This window comes from Mesoplodon mirus, assembly GCF_964341445.2.
Source record: "Mesoplodon mirus genome assembly, chromosome: 6".
NCBI classification, from domain to species: domain Eukaryota; kingdom Metazoa; phylum Chordata; class Mammalia; order Artiodactyla; family Ziphiidae; genus Mesoplodon; species Mesoplodon mirus.
In genome coordinates this window covers 62632446-62654884 of record NC_138982.1, presented here as the reverse complement: position 1 = coordinate 62654884, position 22439 = coordinate 62632446, and positions in this window count along the sequence as shown.

The following is a 22439-nucleotide window of genomic DNA, read 5'->3' as shown; positions in this document are numbered from 1 at the left end:
CCTTCCTCCCACTGGAGGAGATGAGAGGCTCTTTGTATGATACTAAGCAGACCTTCTGGCTTTCACATTTACAGTTACCATTCATTGCCAATTAGTCACTCTCCGTCTTTTGCTCTCTTTTTCCAAAGCAATCAAGCTTAGCAATTCTAGTGTACTTAATGTTACTATTTTTCTCACAATTCTTCAAGCCCTTATGCATTTTGAAGTTTGTGCATTCCCACCAATTATAACATCCCAATTCATCACTGAAAGCTGCATTGCAAACTTGGGTCAGGAGCTCTCCATTCTCCACTCCATGGTGATGGGATCCTCATTTCCAGCTGGATGGTGGGCAATCCAGCTCCAAATCCCATCTAAGTGTCTTCTTTTGGGGAACAATCTGAAGTAACGTTTCCAGCTTGAATTCCCTAGAAGGCAGAATCTAAAATGCAGATTAGCATACAGGAGGTATATTACAGAGTATTCTTGGTTTAATTCCCCTGAAAGGGAAGGGAAGAAAGAATGAAGGGACCATGAAACAAATCAAGCAATCTCAATGGAAACCTCATACTATTCTATGAGGATCTCTCAAGATGGTATAGAAGAAAGATGGCCTTGAGCCTGATGGCTCTCTTTATCTGAAGCAATACCTGAAGGGTGCTGTTAGTAGAGGCTAATAAATCTCTCATTTCTGTAGGGTATCTATGAGAATCATAGCACCACCCACATTACTGTAGCTCTGATTTCTCTCTCTCTCTCTCTCCCTCTCTCTTTCTTTCTTTTTTTCTTCATAATTTGCCCATCCTCATTTAGATTTTGTTTTTAGAAGTGAAAAGCCATAAAATAGTGTCAAAAGCCACCTCAAAGAAATTGAGCACAGACACTATTAATTGCTTGAACATCAGAAGGAAATGAAGAATATGTACATAGCATACATAAATCAGTGTCTACTAAGTCATATGCCGTATTCATGTTTCCAGTCCAGATTTTATTGAAAGTAGAAAACTGAAATTCTGGTAAAATTATTCTCTTATACTAAATAAAGGGTCAAATTACTTTCCTATACTTTTCAGCTAGCCTGTACTCAGGGAATTGTACATAATCAATTTAGTCATTAATTATTTAAGCTAAAATTTGACCACCTTTATATGCCTGGCCTTGAACTAGGTGCAAGGGATTCAAAAGAGTGTAAATGAAAAAGAAATCTGCATGATGCCAATTTATTTCCCATATGAAGATAAACAGTAAGCACAAAATAATTTAAAGAAAAAACAAAAATAACACAATCTCAGATTATAATAAATCTTTTGATGTAAATAAACTGGGTGATGTGATAAAGTATAATTAGAAAGATATTTTAAATAAGAATTATTTAATATTAGTCAGGTTACCAATAATCATTATAAGTTTAATGGATTAAAAATTACTTGAGGTCAAGTATCCAGTTTGATCTCTGATCTTTCACATTTCCTTCATTCCATTTATAATCTCTTACCTACCTCTCCCCTTTCTGTGAGTTCTGACAAGTTTCTAAGGCAGTAGTGACATAGCTTGAGGTTTACATAAACACTTAGGTTTTGCTTAGGTTTTAGACTAACCTATCTAAATTAATAGCTCAGTTGCTCTTTTTCTAGGGTATGAATATCTAATATAAACGCTATGTTTTTGCTTTATTTCTAGAGTTCATTTTGACTCCACTTTCAATATTAATGGAAATAATTTATATATTATTATTGTTTAAAGGATTATAAACAATGGTCATTACTAAAAAAGAACTAGATTCATATTTTTAATATAAAAGTTGTTTTGTGGGGTTTTGTGTGTTTATCATTCTTGCTGTGTTTGTTGTGTCTTAGTGGCCACTCCCCGAGTCATTTTTATTATGCTCCATATAATTTATTCTTCCTATCACAGTTTGACTGTAATCCTGTCATTACTAGGTAGTAAAATGAAAGGAATCTTTCAACGTAGGCAACAGAAGTAATCTTGAAATAAATGGATGACATAAATACCAAGATATGAAAAGCAGTGTTGGTGGTCACTACTTTCATGCTTAAACATTTTCATAAAGAAATGAAAGTCTATAACAATGCCTAGAATTTGACAAGAGAAATATACTAAAAAAAATGGCAAAAATCTCAGTGACACAACTGCTTAAGTGTTTTGAGAATGAGTTAATAGTTCTGCCAGATGAAGTAAATAATTTTCTGAATATTTCCATAAATTAATATTTGAGTCAGTATAAAATTTGAATGTTTGAACATATGATGGAATTAATTTCATCTTTTCTGTTAAGAACCCTAAATTATTTTATTTTTGTGAAAATAACATCTAATGAGACTTATTCAACATTAAAAAAATGTACTTAATTATTGTCACAGATTTTAACATTTAAGAGTTGGCCCATTACCAATTTAACACTTTTAAGCCTACCTTAAAAGTATTAGCTAACTTTGAAAGAAAATAGGTTTATTAAAATATTTTTCTTATGAAATAAGTATATTAGTCTTCATATGCTTATTGCCTTGATAACTTTTGGACAAATTTTTCTCTAATATGATTGTTTTTCTATAGAAATAAAACAAATGTGTAATATAGGAACTACTAGAGATTTAATATATAAAACTAAACTAAACTTTTGTGTACATTAGTCATAGAATATTACTATTTGTTTAGAAAATACACATCTCACAGCATAGTGAAAATAAGATGATTATTTTTATAGAGACAGTGCTTTTATGTATATAGAAAAATCACTAAAATATAACATTTACACATTTAGATATATAGATATATACACAATTTAAAATAAATGATTTTAATCTATATAAGTTCTTCCTCCAAAATTCTAGATAATACTTTCAAATCCAGATAAAAGTTAGAATTATGAAATAATATTATTAAATATTTCCATTACATGAAATGATTGATACAAAATGCTCTGTCTGCTATATTCCATGGTGACTTTTTACCACTTTCCAAAAAATTTGTCATACCATAATATATTTTATCATTTCTTACCTTTGTTTCTTAGACTGATGTGTAATATCTGGACTAGAATAATATTTATATAATAGCAAGGATCGATATTTTAGAAATGTTAAAATGTTTTGGTATCCATTGTGCTTTGTAATCTAATAAGAGGTAACTAAAATAAAAATATGATTCTATTTATTGACTTTGATCAATATATATACTAGTAAAATTGTGCCTTTAGATACAATGTTATTATAAAATTGACCCCAAAATTTTCCCTTAATAATCTCAAATATATGAGAATTTTAATAAATTTTGTTTAAAATCTACATTAAATTTTTAGTTATGCTTAACTTAAGGCACATGTTAATTTGTCTATATTTAAATAAATAGGTAATATCTTTTGGTACTTGTGTTAATCTGCTAGAACTGCTGTAACAAAATACCATTGACTGGGTGTCTTAATCAACATATATTTATATCTCACAGTTTTTGAGGCTAAGAAGTTCAAATTCAAGGTGCCAGAAGATTCGGTTTCTGGTTAGAGCCCATTTCCTAGCTTGCAGGTGACCACCTTCTCACTGTGTCCTCATGTGGCAAAGAGAGAGAGAACTCTGTTCTCTCGTTTTCTTTTTATAAGGACACTGATCCCATCATGGGGGTTTCATCCTCATGATCAAAACTTAATACCTTCCAAAGGCCCCATCTACAAAACCATCACATAAGGGATTAAGGCTTCAACATATGAATTTTGGGGGACACAAACATTCAGTCTATAGCAGTAAGCATCTACTAAAACTTGGGCTTTGTTTTATATAATGATAAATACTTACAGTTGGAAGGAACAAAAGTAAAAATATCTATTAAAACTGTAGTAGTATTTCCTTAAACACTTAAACAAGGGGAAATCATTTCATTTCAAGATAGTGCATTCAGTCTGTGAACAAAGAAAACAGTGGACCAAAGCACTCATTCTATTATGTGCTAACTGTAATCTCTGTTCATGTTTGCTAACCTTCTGTGAGCTTCAGTTTCTGAATTACTAAAATAGGTATTAATAAAACGTCCTCTCCTTTCTCTCCATCTGTTTGGATGAACAAATTTTAAAAAGTTTAAATCATCTTTAAAGGTAAAATACCAAAAAACTGTAAGTTTAAATGATCATTACTTAATTTGTTTGGAACTAATAGGATGGAAGATCAAGCTTTGTATGTGTGTGTATATTTAACCAGCTCTTTGTTATATATTTACATATTATATTTTATTATTTGCTATTGAACAACAGTATTTACCATGAATTCTTGTACTATTGTTAAGTATAACTTTAATCTGGAATAAAAATTCACTTCAAGGTCAAGTTATATCTTTCAATTTGTAGGCAAGAGTCAGTGTTTCTTTAAATCAGAGTTTTATTTGTCTAACACAGTTCTAAATGAAAAAGTCACTTGTGAATTTTAGGGTGCTATAGAAACAGGTTAATAAAGCTATTTAAAAAGTGATTCCTATGAGTATGTCTTTTCATATTCCTCACAGGAAATTCCATTATATACTTGAAAAATTCCATTGAAAAGACCTGAGAGGAAGATGCCTAGGCCGTGACATAGTCATACTTACCACGCTATTATGTATACTTTACCATCAAAATTTCTGAATGTGATAGATTTACCTTCAAAATAGAGGAGAAGCTACCCACCCCTCAGTAGGAGCCTTTAAAAAAAAATCTCCCATTCGGTCCTCTCAAGCAAAGCATCATAATTCAATCCGGTAGTCTCTTTCAAGAAGAATTGTTTTATCTAATAAAATGGTTCTATAAGCAGCTTTGGTTTACATCTTTTCAGTTGTTAAGCAGTTGGAGTTGGTGACATGGGAAGGTGGGTAGGCAAACTGATAGGTAGATACGCTCTCAGAGGCAATTTGTAGAAAGGAAGAAAGGTCACATCACTTTTTTTTATTGTCTTTTTTTGTAAGACAGAATGCTGGTTTCCTGGGTGCCTGCACTCCAGCATTCAATTGAGGCAATTGTGTTAGGCAAAAGACTTTCCAATGGAAGTGTTCCATTTTTTCAAGGCAAAACAGGGACCCTGCACAGCACCCTCCAGGCTTTAACTTCAGCTGTGTCAGCTGAGAAGGTTCTGATTCTGAATATAAAAATCTGATTCATAACGAGTTTGACACATGCTGCTTCAAAGAAGTGAGGGAGCCTCCAAGTCTCATTCAGAGCTGCAACCGGCAACAATTTCGTTTTTGTCTTATAAGTTGTTTTTCTTTCACCCTTTTGCTTAACAGAAACCAGAAAATGACTCTGAGTGGAGCTGCAGACTGCAACAGATGTATTACACATAAATATACAGAAACATACAGAGAGTTCTGGAGAATATAAGTTGGTGTGATCCACAAAATCTGTCAATTACATACAATTCAATGCATAAAACAAAAACAAACATTACACTGATCTTGCCAATCATTATGAACAAAAAATCTTTTCCTCCCAAGTAATGATTACGAAAGTCTGTGAGACAAAGAGAAAATAAAATCCAAAAGTGGACTATTTCTACATAATAATAAAAGAATTGGCAGATAATTTTTAACTTGGTAACTTTCCTCATACCCCTGCAGAGGCATCTGATTTCTTAGTTGTACTAAATGTACTGATTATTTAAATATCTCAATATGATAACTATTGTTAGCTTAAAATTATCCCAGCTCTGTGTACAGTTCATTTCCCATAGCTTCAGTTCAATTTCCTTCATCACATCAATATCCTTTAAACACAAAAATAGGTATGTCTAATTATTCATGCTTTGTTCACTGTGGATTGAATCTTTGTGTCCCCCACCCCACCTAAGTTTATATGTTGAAAACTTAATCCCCAATGTGATTGTACTTTTAGACGGGGCCTTTGGGAGGTGATTAGGTATGAGATCAGAGCCCCCTTGGATGAAATTAGTACCCTTGTAAAAGAGACCCCACAGAGCACCCTATCCCTTCTGCCATGGGAGGTTAGAGTGAGGAGACAGCTGTCCATGAAGAAGCAGGTTCTCACCTGACATTGTATCTGCCTGAGCCAGTATCTCGGATTTCCAGCCACCAGAACGGTGAGAAATCAATGTTTATTGTTTACAAGCCACCCAGTTTGTGGTAATTTTGTTATAGCAGTCTGAACAACTAAGACATTGTGAGTTCCAGTCAATATTTTATTTTCCACAAGAATGTTTACTCTTTATGGCTCATGCAATATTATCTAATCATGACTCTGGCTCACATAAATTTTCTATTCCCATGTGTAGAAAAGGGAAGACATGTTTCATGAGGTAAGAAAATCCTTTTTAAGAATATAACTTATCTACTCCGACTCTACTTGAAATTCATCCTATTCCAGTATTTAGACTTTTATTAGACCAATATTTAAATGCTAGTTGCAATTAAAATAATTAAATTTTATTATTTAAACATTTAAAATTATTTTAATGTTGGCCTTCAAAGAATATTAGTGTCAGTAATCTAGAAAATAGGTTAATCCCACACTCTTTATTACCTAGTAAAAACAGATGAACATATATATTCATATATATGTGTGTATATATATATATGTATATCTAGGGACTTGTCAGCCTCTATATTGGCATGAGGAAATTTCTTAAAATAAATTTCTTTCCTATTGGTTCTGTTTCTCTGGAGAACCCTAACAGCTAATATGAAATCCTTTCTATATTTTTTTCTTTTTTTATTACAGTATAGTTGATGTGTGATATTATATGTTACAGGTGTACAATGTAGTAGGACTCACGATAAAGGTTATACTCCATTTATAGTTATTATAAAATATTGGTTATATTCCCTGTCTTGTACAATATATCCTTGCAGCTTATTTTATACCTAACAGTTTGTACCTGTTAATCCCCCGCCCCTATATTTCCCTTCCCCCCTTTCCTCTCCCCATTGATAACCAGTAGTTTGTTCTCTATATCTGTGAATCTGCTTCTTTTCTGTTATACTCACTAGCTTGTTGTATTTTTTAGATTCCACATATAAGGGTTATCATACAGTATTTGTCTTTCTCTGTCTGACTTATTTCACTTAGCATAATTCCCTCAAGCCTATCCATATCATTGCAGATGGAAAATTTTCATTCTTTTTTATATGGCTGAGTAGTATTCCATTGTATATATAAACCACATTTCTTTATCTATTTATCTATTGATGGACACTTAGGTTGCTTCCATATCTTGGCAATTGTAAATAATGTTGCTATGAACATTGGGGTGCATGAATCTTTTCAAATTATTATTGTTGCTTTTTTTCGAATACATACCCAGGAGTGGAATTGCTGGGTCATATGATAGTTCTGGTTTTAGTTTTCTGAAATACCTCCATACTCTTTTCTGTAGTAGCTGCACTAATTTACATTCTCACCAACAGTGTATGAGGGTTCCCTTTTCTCCACATTCTTGCCAACATTTGTTATTTGTGGTGTTTTTGATAATAGCCATTCTGACTGCTTTGAGGTAATATCTCATCGTGGTTTGGATTTGCATTTCCCTGATGATTAGTGATGTTGAGCATTTTTTCATGTGCCTGTTGGACATCTGCATGGCCTCATGGAAAAATGTCTATTCAAGTCTTCGGCCCACTTTTTTTTTTTTTCTTTCAGTACGCGGGCCTCTCACTGTTGTGGTCTCTCCCGTTGCGGAGCACAGGCTCTGGACGTACAGGCTCAGCGGCCATGGCTCATGGGCTCAGCAGCTCCACGGCATGTGGGATCTTCCCGGACCAGGGCACGAACCCGTGTCCCCTGCATCAGCAGGCAGACTCTCAACCACCCACCAGGGAAGCCCCCTTCTGCCCACCGTTTAATCAGGTTGTTTGTTTGTTTTTTGTTGTTGAGTTGTATGAGCTGTTTATATATTTTGGATATTAACACCTTACAGTCATATCATTTGCAAATATTTCTTCCCATTCAGTATTATGTCTTTTCATCTTGTCAATGGTTTCCTTTGCTGTGTAAAAGCTTTTGCATTTAATTTTAACCCTTGAAAGTCTACTGGGAAAAAGTTACTAAATGCTGAATGTGTATATTAATTAGCCACTAAGTTAAGTAGATAGAAGCTAAAGTGTAACTGATGTTTATCAAAATTAATACTATATTTACCTAGCAACACTCCAACTTTTTCTTCTCTTAGCAGCTCCTTAATCTATCATTATTATCCTTGTTCCTGTTGACCAAGGGTGTATAAGAGCATTTTTAGCCTCAGTGTTTTAACTGTATAGTAATAAAGGGTACAATAGCAAATATAACTACTTTGGGACATTTTCTTAAGTAAAATATCCATTAGCTTCTGACCTACCTGAGCTCCTCCCTCCAGTCCAAGTATAAAACGACCGGAGCTTTCCACTGAGAGCAATCTTCGGGGAGCATGGAAAATGATTGACTGATGTAAATAAATAAAATAAAATAAATCTTTACTAACATTTACTGTACAGACTGATCCTGTGGCTTCCACTTGGTCCATATCTCAGATATCACACATCATAGGGGTTGTGTGAAGTCTCAAGAAGGAAAGGTAGATGTTCTAGGAGAGGGAGTGCTTGACAGTAGCACCCTCGCTGTTTCAGTTCTTCACTTGTAATTTGAGGGCTACCTATGCCTGGTTAAGTGGATTTAGAAAGTACACTATTAAGTTTTAACTGAACTAACGTTCACAAAATAGGCAAATGGTTAAGAAAAATTTCCTTCCAAGAAACCGCAAATTGAAAGTATCTCTGAAAATAAAAGCATACATGAACAAAAGGAAAATAATAATCTGATACAAGGCACAACTCTAATACAAGTGCTTCAGGCACACAATGAGGTTAAACAAGTAATGATGTATTTAGATTTGATGAAATAAGAAATTCCTATGAAAACTAGCTTAGCATGCATTTATAACCACTGTTGTTAACAATGCAAAATGAACTTCACATTGTGCCTCAAAATACCAGTAAATGATAAAGTTCTCATATCTGCATAATTTAAAAATGATTAATTTTAATGTAATCCTTTTCAAATTCTATTTTTTGGTATCATTTAGCAAATTTACTTATTTACTAATAAGTAAATAAATGGACACATATTGTGAATGTATGCTAATTTTAAGTGAATGAACCCATGGAATTATAGTAAATTGAAAAGTTCACTATTTTAGAAGTCAGTGTGCAAGACTGCACAGATGACTACTGTTTATTTAGGTCTTAACTCAAATGTCAAAGCATATAAATGCGAAGATGCTTCCCTTAATCGCTCTATGTTAAGAAACATCCTAACGAAGTCAGTCTCTCTCACATTACTTCTTTCCTTCATGGGAACCTATGATTTTCTGAAATTATCCTTTTCGTTTATTATAGAATGTACGTTTCATGCTGGGTTTTTTTGTTGTTTTTAGTCAATGCTCTTTTCCAATTTCAAGTACTCTGTCAAGCCAAAAGAAAACTATGTTTTGAATAAATGAATGCAATGATTTTTTAAAAGCCATCAGTATTTTCTGTTGTTTCTGCCAGTTTTATGAACTGAGGAAATCCTAATAAGTATCTACATATTTCTGTACATTGGATTACTCATTAGTTAAAAAAAAGTTATCCTGGAATATATCTAAGATATAGACATATCTTAAAATTTAAAATTTTAAGATATGGTTTAAAATTTAAAGGAATAAAATCTGATGGCTATTTTTAGTTTTAGAGCTCTTTCATTCACTTCCTACTCACTTCTTGCACAGATCCCAGATCCTTAGCATATCCCCTTAGCAGAGTGAATTTCCAGAGAAGAGATCACATATCTATATAATATAAATTGTACATCCTGTACATCTTGCAACTTCAGTGTGCTTATCTACATTTGCCTCCCTTTAAACTGAGAAAATGTTAGGTCCTTCACACAAGAAGAGTGGTAATAATTTTCAACTTTGTGAAACAAAACTTCCCATCAATGAAATGAACATCAGATGAGCTCCTTGTTTCCATCACTGCATAATAAAGAATCATGCCTGGTTTTGCATCTTCACTGTTTCCTGTGATTTGGCTGTCATCTAAAATGATTGACCAGTTGAACAACCCCCTGACTCTCCACGAAGAGTGTTCAATCTAGCAAGTGGGAATTGAAGAAGAAAGCCAAATGTTTTATGCTCAGCAAATTGTTTTAATATTTTAAATTAACCTTTATGCTACGAACAGAAGGGTGACTTAGGATATACCAATTTAAAAAATCTATTATAAATGTAATGATGAGGTAACAAGTATACACATATTATTGTTCATCAAAAATAATGGGAAAAAAACAAATAATTTTATTCTTTGAATCCTATAACAACAGACTTAAATAAAAATTAGGATAAGACTCATGTATTGGTGTCATCAGAATATATTTAAAGAGCTGGTTTGCATATCTTCATCTCAGATAACTTGATCCCTTTCCTTAGACTTTGCTATTCTGGGAAATCATTATTACTGTCAGAACAGCAATAATGAACTATTTGATTCATTACTTTTATTTATACGAAGGTGTTTTAGAGGTCACTGTTTTGTTTGGGCATATATTCATATGTTTTCCTATTAACTGGAAGGATAAGCAAGATCGAATTATAATCACAGTTCTGATTTTTGTTTTAAAAACAAATAATTCAGTCTTAATGAGCTTCCCTGAGTCTCAATAACATCAATTTCTTCTCTATCATGAGTAAATGTGAAAAAAGAATGTTGTTTTTTTATAGAAATTAATCAAAAACTTTATATTGAGTTTATAGAAGAATAGATGTTTATTTATAATTTAAAATTTTTTATTTGGGCCTTTCATGAAAGGCTTCTTTTGAAAATAACTGAAGTGTATATTTACCTTTTATATTCCTAATGGAGGTAACTATAATTAATAGAGCATTGATAATAACCATTTGAGAAAATGACTTCCAAGAACTTGGGTTCAAAATATCTAAGCTCTAATAACATATGGGTCTTAGTTTACATAACTTTATGGCTTCATAGTCATATAGTCTTATAGCTAAATTATATTTATTTTTATTATACAACATCCTGCTATTATTTTAACCAATGTAAGTACAATTCTACTGAGTATTACAGAATATATCTTATTTCATTACCACATCAAAAATCATTACAAGTACATGATCACCAAAATTGATCATTTCTAACAACAGGAATAAGGTATCTAAATAGAAAAGTGTTGGAATGCATTTAATACAATGATACATCTCAAAGTATCGACTATGAATCTTGATAACTAGGTTTTGCAAAGGGAAATATGTCCCATCAAATAATTAAAAATATGAATATATACAGAAACTAAATATACACACACATACAAGCAGACACATACACTAAAATTTGGTGATTCTCTAGGGTCCACATGTCATAGGTGTTATATAAAAGCAAACAATGCATAAAAAATTTGAAAATTTATAAAAATTCTGTAATTAAAGCCTTAATGTGGATTTTTTCCTCAAAACTTTCTATTACTTTATTAGCATCAATTATTTTAATTAAAACTGTGTAAATTTAAGTTCATAATGTCAGAGTTCCATTTAGTTATGGTGCCAATCTTAACAAGCAAAATGGATCAACTGTATATCTTTTTAGTTTCTGAGCCTCATAGATGCGTGGAATAGTGCACCAATGGTAGTTACTCTACAAATATTGAATAAATAAATTGAAGGTGAAAATATTTAAAATTCTAAGACTATCATTTTATAGTCTTTTTATATATTATTGATGGTTCTCAGTTTTTAAAAAGGAAATACTTTTTCTACTGTAGATCTGATCAGGCCATAAGTTCATTTCAAATCAGTGTTTTTTCTTGTATACAGGCATAATCACAAAGACTGAAATGTCAATATTTCTCTGAGTGTATCACCAATTTGATAAAGTTGATACACAATGGACAAGGTTTGACCTGTCCAGATAATGGTTATAAGAATTCCAAAATGGATCTTTGTCATTGACTGGACCCTAAGAAACTTTGGATATTATTTTCTGAGTTTGTATTCTAATATACGTATTCATTTCAGAAATCTACCAGTAGTTTGTTTTAAAAACATAAAAATATTAATTATTATGCATATATTGCAGGAACTATGATTATGAAGATCATGCCATCATCATCGTCTTCATGATTATCATCTGTTACTAAACACATTAATGACTTATTGTTTCTATTTAATCAACTAATATTTTGAGAGCTATTTTCTAATATACTTCATTAAAAATTTCTTTAGCAATTTTATGCATTTAGTGGTTCTATAAAAACATGAGTTCTCTCCTTATTAGTTTTATTATTTATATTACTTTCATAGTAAGTTGTAATATTTTGTATTATAACTGTAGTTACTCCATTACAAGCACGTTGATTAGGGTTTCTGAGAAGCAGACACCAAGATACTGTTTGGAATGCAAGATATTTATTGAGAGAAACAGGTCAGAAAAGGAGGGGTGATCAGGTCTGAATTCTGTGAATGATAGAGGGAAGGAAGAATTTCAGACTGTAGAACAGTTCAAAGAAAGTTTCAGTCAGACTGATGGGGAGCCCTCGAGCCTGTGTCATCATTTAGAAGAATCCCACAGTTTGACATGAATGCGCCTACATTCGATCCCTGCCGCATTCAGTTAATTTTGGGAAACTACTGTGGGAAACAGAGCTTCAAAGCTAATGTGGTCCTGGATTCTGAGGGCAGTACCTGAGGCTATCAGTCATGGTCGCTGCAGTGTAAGATATGAGATGGGCATTTGCATGACCACCACAGTCCACCCTACTTCTCTGTCCCTGCTGAGGAACAGCTCTTTATAGTGGCTTCTCTTCCTAAGAGAAGTTAGTGGCATGAACTATAGTCCCCACTGATGCAGTGGATCTCTGGGATACACTGGCACTGATCATCTTGCTCCTGTCAAATTAATTAAACAGAGAAGCCTTTAGAATGATGTGGCTTTAATGCCCTAGTGACCTTAATAAGCAAACCAGAACCTAAGCCTGTAATGCCTTGAGGTTAAAAAAATCAAAACCTAAGGACAACGAATTACAAACAGCCAACTAAGCTCTCCCAAATAATGCAACCACTTATGCTAGAGCCAATCAGTCTCTTGTTTTGCTTCCACTTCTTCTCTACAAAAGTCTTTTCCCTGGCTCCTAGAAGTGGTATAAATTTTCAGCGAGAAAGGAAGACAGATTTGGATTTTCATTGGCCCTCATCTTTGGGCCATCAGTGGTTTCAGTATCCACACTTATTTTTAAAATCTCCTCATCGTTTTTCTTTTAGGATTTTTCTTCTTATTGTTGGAAATATCTTTTGGTAATTATAATAAGATAGATAGATAGAGTATATAAAGTATATATATATTTTTTCCCCCATACTTCAACTTAGTGATAGCAAATGACAAATCCCAGTAGATTTCACCTTTTCTGGTGATTATCCTAGCGAATACCCTGAGATTTGTCTTAGTAGATTATGTATAACATGTAGTGCACCTAATAATGGGTGTGCATAAGTGAGGATTGAATGGTTTCTGTTTCGTTCCTTTATGTCTGTGTAAAAACTATGCATGGCTTCCTAGAATCTTTTATTCTCATTTTCCTGTGACTGCTTTCAAATAATATGGTAAACACTGCTGCCATTTGCTTTTCTTGTTTTAATTATTTTTTTCATTTATTTAAGTACGGGGTTAGAGGAGTACATTGTAGTATGTTTTAATATTTCATTACAAACTGGAACTCTGTATAGAGTCTTAAATGTCATAAAATAAAAGGAATTTGATTTCATGTTAAAGATATTACTTTCTGTGTTAAGAAGTTTTCTTTAAATACTTAGTTTCATTTAACAAAGCAACTATTTCAAGGAAAGCACTAGAATTGCAATAATTTTAGATTTGAGTACACTCAAGTGACTAAATTATTAAAAAAACAGATTTATTTACTCACCTTATGAGTTTTAAAACAAAAATGTTTTGTAGAGTTTTTATTTTCTTCAATTTTACCATTAGGAATATATGTTAAAGATAGTAATATAATGCCATCTACTTGTTACTTTGGAAAATGACTTGGTGAAACTTTGCCTTGAAAGTAACAATATATGAATGTATGTGCAATTAGCATAGCTGCTATATAATACAGCAGCATAGTACATTAAATTTAAAAATAATAATTTATATTTTTTAGTATTTCTTTCTTCCTGAAATTTTCATGAGTCCAGCATTTCCAGTCCTGTTACAAATTTTTAGAAGTCTATAATGTCAGTTCTCATTTTTTGACAATGCAAATGCTTTGAAGTTTATGAAATTTTTTCCATAATATTGAGCGTTTTCCTTTAAGGATACTGCAAGACTTAGATCTTCAAATTCAGTACTATGCACAAATCTTTTATAGGCTCATTCCTTTGTGCTTTACTTGCAAAAAATAAACAAACCCAAATTAGAACTCTTTTAAAGAAAATGTTACTCAGTTATAGTTTAAGATAAATACAAATGGATTTGACTTAAATTACACTAATTTATTTTTATTCTCCCAGCTTGCCATCACAGAATTCAGCAATAAAAATGCCTTTCAAAATAAAAAAAACCATTACATATTCTTCATTTGTTTCTTCTCTTTGAGTAAATACCAATCTTTTCTATCATGAGGCAAGCCTGTTGAGGACTTTGATAATGTAATTTCCACCACCTGTTCTTCATTCTTCATTTTTTTTTTCTGTCCCGAATCTCTGATGCTTCAAGTGTGGACTTTGTTTATAAGTAACATCGAATACTTTCATTCCCTACATACTCTGTAGACTCTCAAGGAATGAAAGCAATAAAAGGAAGGTAAATGAAAATAAGAATGAGAAACAAAAAGGATATATCCAATTTTTATGTGCAAACATGTTATCTACAACCTAAAGATGAAAAAGGTGCAGCCTTCCTTAACCTTGCTTAGAGTTATAGATGGAGATTAAGGACAGGGATACAGCAGCATTTTAGAGATGCGTGTGATTAAAATTTGTTGCTATTTAAGATAAGACTACCACTCAGATTCTATAAACAATTATCACTAAATAATATTTCATGTTTTCTTGTGTGTTATCTCACTTAAGAAGTTTCACAACCTACTTGTGAAGTAGGAATTATTATCCTCATATCCCATATAGGTAAACTAAGCCTCAGTGAGCTTCAAAGACTTTCCATGTGTTACTCAATCAGTAATTTACTGTGCTAGAATTACAAGTAGATAATTTTGCACACAGTGATATACAGCAGAATAGAGAGGTATTTAGATTCTTGTCAATGTAGTCAAGAATAAATGATGAAAAGATCTGATTTTTTATACAAAGGCCTAGGTCTAATGACATGATAAAAAGATATTGGTCTAAAAATTTTAGAATAAGACAGAGCTCAAATTGTTGACTCTTCAAAAACAAATATTATAAACAAATGGAATTTGCATACAAATAGCCCAGTGTGCATGCTGTTGATTCAGAGTCCTCTAAAATGCTGACAAGAAAAGATCTTCAACATGATCTTGGTGTAATCTCCAGAAATGTCAATGGATGAAATTCTTATTCAATATCTAAAATAAAGAACACAAAACTAAATATAGTTTTACTATAATTAGGGAGAGCTTGCTGGTTAAGCTTAATCTCTCCAGGGAGACTCAACTGCTTATTTTCTATAAAATATTTTGAAAACATGGAATCCAAGGATTGGTGGAGTTTTACAGGTAAGTGGGTTGACATAATTTGTCGATAGTGAGACTGCTGTTGAGTGGTTGACATTCATAAAAGAATCCATTTTTAATTGCCTTGACTTTTAGAAGCGAGGAGCCCTCATTGATTGGTAGGCATACAAAAGCATGTTCACTGAGGTGAGGTATTGTTACTTAATGATTAAACTGCTTTAAAAAATGGTTCCAGTGGCTGTGTGTTATCATAAATATAGACTTCCATTTATTAATTAGGTATGTTCAAACTGGTTCTGGTGACTGTTGTTACCATGGCTACAGAATAATCCACGTTTTCCTAGGAATGTGGGAATATTTTTATCATACATAAGTACTTACTATTATTATTATTATTAGTCTAGGTGTTCCATGAAATATACTATACCCCTATGTTTTGAAATGTGAAATGTGTACTCTTTGTGAAGGGTGCCAGCTGGTTTGACAGATTTAATTTAAACTGAGACTTGTACTTATCTACTTCAGCTTGACTTCTGAGAGGACAGTTGTATCTTTAACTCATGTCATGAGCCCTTATAACATAGCTTTATGACTCTCACACATATTATATAAATCTAATTAAGTTAATGAAAACTTCTAAGCTGTTACAGACATTATGAATTCACATTATGGCATGTGATGTTTGGAGGATCTTCCTGGATCAGTATATTTGTTCAGTTCCCTAATAGGAATTTTTTTCAAAATTTCTAAAGAAAAATTTCTGTTTTTTGGTAAAGCTCATTAATTTGGAAATATTGAAAATATGGGCAAAATCTATGAAAATGTATGCACTTTGGGAATAAGAATGTTTCAGTTTAAATCAATAATGTAAACAAGATTATTCAAGTAATATTTAGTTGACACCAAAGACCTTTCAAAGATGGATATTCATATAAGCCATTAATTTAACACTAATAATATTTATTTTTGGCAATTAACCCTACTTGACCGACTTCATTAGCCTTGTTAGAGTTTCTCTTCATGGTAAATAAACCACAATAACAATATAGTGTAGTCTTTTAAAAATAAAAATTGATCTTCATCCAGGTAGTCTGAATTAGCAGTTTTAATAAACGTGCTTGAAGAAGTAATGCAGGAAAAATAATCTAGAATTAGGTGTCAAAATGTCTTAGCTCTAATCTCCATACTGTACTAACCAGCTACTTGACGTTTCAAGAACTAATTGATCTCCCTGGTTTTAACAAGTGCTACAATTATTTTGGCAATAAAAATTGATGGTATAATATATATGTGTATATAAAGCATTTATTGGATAATTTTGATATATGCATCAAAATTAGAATAGTCAGCTGATTCACAATAGGTGTAATTTTGTAATTTCAAAATTACAATTTGTAATTTTTGCTCAAAAACATTCTTGCTTTCCTTTTTCCTCTGAGAGTAGGAACCAGTTAATTGCAAAGGTCCTGAATCAATCAACAGAAGACCACTGATGTTTGAGGGCATTATTTAACATACGGAATGTGCTTATTTTATGTTATGTTATTTATTTATTTGCGGTACGCGGGCCTCTCACTGTTGTGGCCTCTCCCGTTGCGGAGCACAGGCTCTGGACGCGCAGGCTCAGCGGCCATGGCTCACGGGCCCAGCCGCTCCACGGCATGTGGGATCTTCCCGTACCGGGGCACGAACCCGTGTCCCCTGCATCAGCAGGTGGACTCTCAATCACTGCGCCACCAGGGAAGCCCGGAATGTGCTTATTTTAATAGCAGATTTAATAGGTGCTCAGTTAGTGGTATCTTTGATCTACAGAATAACATCTAAATTCCTTAGGAAGTTATTCTATAATGTCTACAACCTATATTTCCTGTATCATCTCTCACTCCTCTTTCTCACACTCTGTTCTAAATAAATCAATAACTCATCACCTCTCACTTGTAACTGTTTACCTCAATGTTGCAGCCACACAGTTTTGTTCTTTTTTTTCCAGTAAAACAACCTTTATCCTTTCTGTACTTGTCAAGTTTAATGCATACTTTTTATGAGGCTCTCTACTTTCCCTAAATCAAAGTAACAACACTTATCTCCTTCTGCCTGGTATTGGAATGATTTATAGCTATCTCATATAATTTTGATAGATATTAATAAATAAATAGCGTCATTTGTTTATGACTTATTTCCTCTATATATGTTACCTAATGTTACTGATCATATATACATATAGCTACAATCATCAAATTAAATAAAAAAGCTGGAAGTATTTTCACATAATAATCAAATTTGGGGGAATTAACTTAGTCGAGGAATATACGTTAAGTATCCACTTCTCTTTCTCTGTAAGAAATATTTTTAATATAAGAAACAGCTTAGGAAAATCCACTGGGAGTTAAGTGGCTATAAACATAATTACATACATGATTTGCTAATGGCAGAGGCAAGTAACAAGTGATGCTGGAGAGGGATATATGAGGTTCTAATTATTAATCAGTGATATTTTATAGAGAAAAGTCAAAAGACAATCATTGCTTTAAATTTTAAATAACAAAGATTTATTGATCAAGTACGGGGCAAGTTTCTACAGCTGATATAATGAAAAAAGTTTAATGAATTCTTGTGTGAATATATCACATTTGCTAAATGTGCATTTTTTTCTGAGGTAAAAAATTACCTCTAGTCATTCCACACTAGGCTTGCAAAGGTTCTAAAAGATGATTAAATAGTAAGGATACAATACACCTCAAAGTACTGTAACACCAAAAAAGAGCTGGAGCAAAGACTGATATTTTATGGTTTGTGGACTCAAAGATTTTCTTGTGATTTTTTGTTTGTTTGTTTTGACCTTGAACTTGAAGTTTTTGATAGTGAGTCCTGGGGTGATAGAAATATTATTTTAGCAATTATTTAAAAAACAAAAATGCAATCTCATATGATACCACTTATATGTGGAATCTAAAAAATATGATACAAACAAACTTATTTACAAAACAGCAACAGACTCACAGGCTTAGAGAATGAACTCATGGTTACCAGCAGGGAAGGGTGGTGGGGAGGGATAGATTAGGAGTTTTGGACTGACATATACATACTGCTGTATTTAAAACAAGTAACCAACAAGGACTTACTGTATAGCACAGGGAACGCTGCTTAATATTCTATAATAATCTAAATGGGAAAATAATTTGAAAAGGAATAGATACATGTATATGTAACAAAAATGAATCTTCTTTCTAAGAAATACAAAAGCTTGGTAAATTTGAATTTCTCTTATGCATTTTCTGTTTCAGATAGAGATTCTATGTTAAAGAACAATGTGATCCTTAAAATTTAAGCAAGCATGAAGAATTACATTAGGTATTAATAAAATGCAAATTCCCAGGCCTCACTGCTAGATAACTTGATTCAGTAGGCCTAGGTTGGGGCCCAGGAATCTGCTTCCTGGGTGATTCTGATACCGGATTGGGGTAACAAGGACAGATTTTATCTGAGAAGAATGTGGACTAAGGTCAGTCCCCAGCTACCTGTGTGGTTCTCCTGTAGTGTAAGTGAAGTCTGACATGCTTTCAAAAACCTGGGTTTGATATAAGCTCTACTTTATAGCTGAGCAAGACTCATGTTTCTGAGTTTAGCTTCTTCATCCGTAAAACAAGATAAGAGTACCTATCTTTCAGATTACAAGTGTAGATTAGAATAAGAACCTGTAAAATAGAAAGAACTCAGTAAGTGTTAATTGCCTAACTCCCTTGCCCCAACATAGTAATTTGTTGTGGACTGCTGCCAGGTATAATGGACCACAATATCGCTAAGGGTTGAGGACTGGATCCTGCTGGAAAGGGAACTGTGCTTTCTCAAAAACGTCAGGTAGAGACCCACCACCAGGAGTCCAGAGCTCAGCAAGAATAAATCTTATTGTGAGAACATATCACTAGCTCTAAATGATTGACTGAGCAGCCTTGGGCCTTCAGTGGTCAGGTGGAGTATGTTTCCCAGCAGGGAAGGCCAATCCCATCAACTGAGTAGTGAGGGCGAGGATGGTGGAAGCATTCTTTTTTTGTTAGTATAAGTAAACAAAAGAAGAATATTTAGCCACATACCAAGGTTTACAACTATCCCATTAATTTAAAATTTCTATAATTAAATCTCATTTATCTCTTGAGCTTGATGGAGGCAGAATGTGCATCATGACAAAGGTACATTACAATGAATTCATGATTTGTCTGTAAGTTTAAGGTTAATCTATATTGTATATGTATTATATATCTATTGATGCCCTTCTTTTTCCAGGAACAGTTTTAGTTGTAAGGCACTATGGACTAGGAGGAAGTGGCTGACCCAGTTATCCTTACTGGCCTCCACTGAGGTCTACAGTCCTCAGGTTGACAGTCCTCCAGGTCAACCTTTGATCATCTGAGCTCCTAGTCTTGCTGATAGCAGCTGAAGCAGCTTCAAGTTCCCCCTTTTTTCCACTTTGACAAAGTTGTTACCATTTGGCCTTTGGTATGCAAGTTCTCCTCATCACAACTATAAAGCTGTTTTGGACGCATGGCATCTCTCCATTAGCCAACATCTAAACCCTCTGTAAGGCTGGGGACCTGGTTTCCACACTTGACCCTGGGCCTGTAGGTTTATTTAGGGAAGACTGATTTTTGGTCCTTTTACCAGATGTCTCACATAGCCATTGCTTCTAGAAAACCAAAGAACCATGTTCACCTGTGGGTTCAGATTTCATGATTGCTACTCTTCCAAAGTCAAGGGCATGTGTATATACTCTTATCACAAAGCAGCTTAAACTGAGCCTTTTTTCAGATACCATCAACAGAATCTTCTTGGTGATATGGAGAGAGGATCTTCACCTTGTCTCTGAGACACAAGCTATTTCCATTTATATGCTATTGCTCTTTTCCCCTCTGCCTCTTCCCAGTCAGGGAAAACATTCACTTACCTATAGAACACTTCATGGTGAGCCAAGGTAGGGAAAATCTCAAAAAAATAAATATTTCATTCTGACCTATATTCTTCTATTCCTGTTGATTATGTCAGGGTGTTTATGTCAGGATCTTGCCTTAGGAATGCTCAAAAAGCCTTTTATGTAATACTTTTGTCTCTCTAGTCTCTTTGTCTTGATTTTTCAGAGTTTGTTTGAAAACTGAAAAACGGAGTTTCTTTTTCTTATACCTGTAATATTGATCCTCTCCTCAACTCCTTATTTCTTTACATCAGATCAGGATTCAAGGAGCACAAATTCCAGCTGACCTCCACCCCATCTCAAAGCATCTCACCTGGAAAATGATCAGATTAATTGTCCTATGCAGTGGACTAAATGTTTGTGCCTCTCCTTTCCCAAAATTCATATGTTGAAACCTTAATCCCCATGTGATTGCATTTGGAGGTGGACATTTGGGAAGTAATTATATCTTGAGGGTGCAGCCCTCATAGATGTAATTCGTATCTTCATAAGAATATATCAGATAGCAAGCTAGGAAGATACAAGGAGAAGCTGGCAATCTGCAACCAAAAGGGACTCTCCACCAGAACCTGATCATGGAGACATAATGATTGTGGACTTCCAGTCTCCAAAAATGCAAGGGAAAAAATGTCTTTTCTTGATAAACCACCTAGTTTATGATATTTTCTCATAACCATCCCAGTTAAGACTCTCTTTTAACCTTCATAACAATGGGACTGATTGTAGGTAAGTTTTTTCTACTTATTAGTTTGTTTTATCACAGATTGAGAAAGTTAGTTAGAAAAAATAATAATAAAATAATAATGATCATTGACCTGAAACAAATAGACTGCCAGATATTTCTCCAGCAAAGATGGGTTTAATTGGGATCCACAGAGAACTGCAATTCAAGGTCTGCAACCAGGGAGAGACACATGCAAGTTCCCCCATGGCAAGGGAAGGAGAACACTTTTTATAGAGGGGGAGAAGAATTTGGCATGACTATAGTAAACAAAGAGTTCATGGCTTTTCATTGGCTGAGTCCTTGCCAGCAAGGAAGAGGAGTCTTTCTTCTTGTTGGACTGTGCTATCATCACAGGGTTTGAGAGCACCCCCTTCCTGTCTTCCAACTCTATTTAGTTGAGGTTTCTGTTTATTTATTTTTTACACAGTATAATATAATAATAGTAATGTAATTGATGATAAAGTGTTAAAATGTGAATTCATTGAGTACCCACTATGTGCCAAGCATTTTCTGAATAATTTAAATAAATTAGCATTTAGAGTTTATCACAACAACCCTAAAAGTATTGTCAATATTCTCATTTTTAAAATGATGAAACTGGGGCTTCCCTGGTGGCGCAGTGGTTGGGGGCCCGCCTGCCGCTGCGGGGGACACTGGTTCGTGCCCCAGTCCGGGAGGATCCCACATGCCACGGAGCGGCTGGGCCGTGGGCCATGGACGCTGGGTCTGTGCATCCGGAGCCTGTGCTCCGCAGCGGGAGAGGCTGCAGTGGTGAGAGGCCCGTGTACTGCAAAAAAATGAAATAAAATAAAATGATGAAACTGAAGCAGAAAAGTTAATTTGCCCAAGCTCACTCAGGTAACAAGTGAAATAATCAGAATCTTAACTTCATAGTCTGGCTCCACAGCCTGTGAGTTAATTCATTAGGTTATACTCCTTACATTACTAATTGTCCAGTCCCATATTATAAAATTAGATAGTCATGGGTTTCTATCCCAACTTGATCACTTAAATAACTGTCCTTGTGCAAGTTGCTAATTGTCTTCTGCTTCAGTTTTTTTATCTATAAAATGGGAATAATATTACCATTTTCAAATATTTTACTTAACTTATCTAAG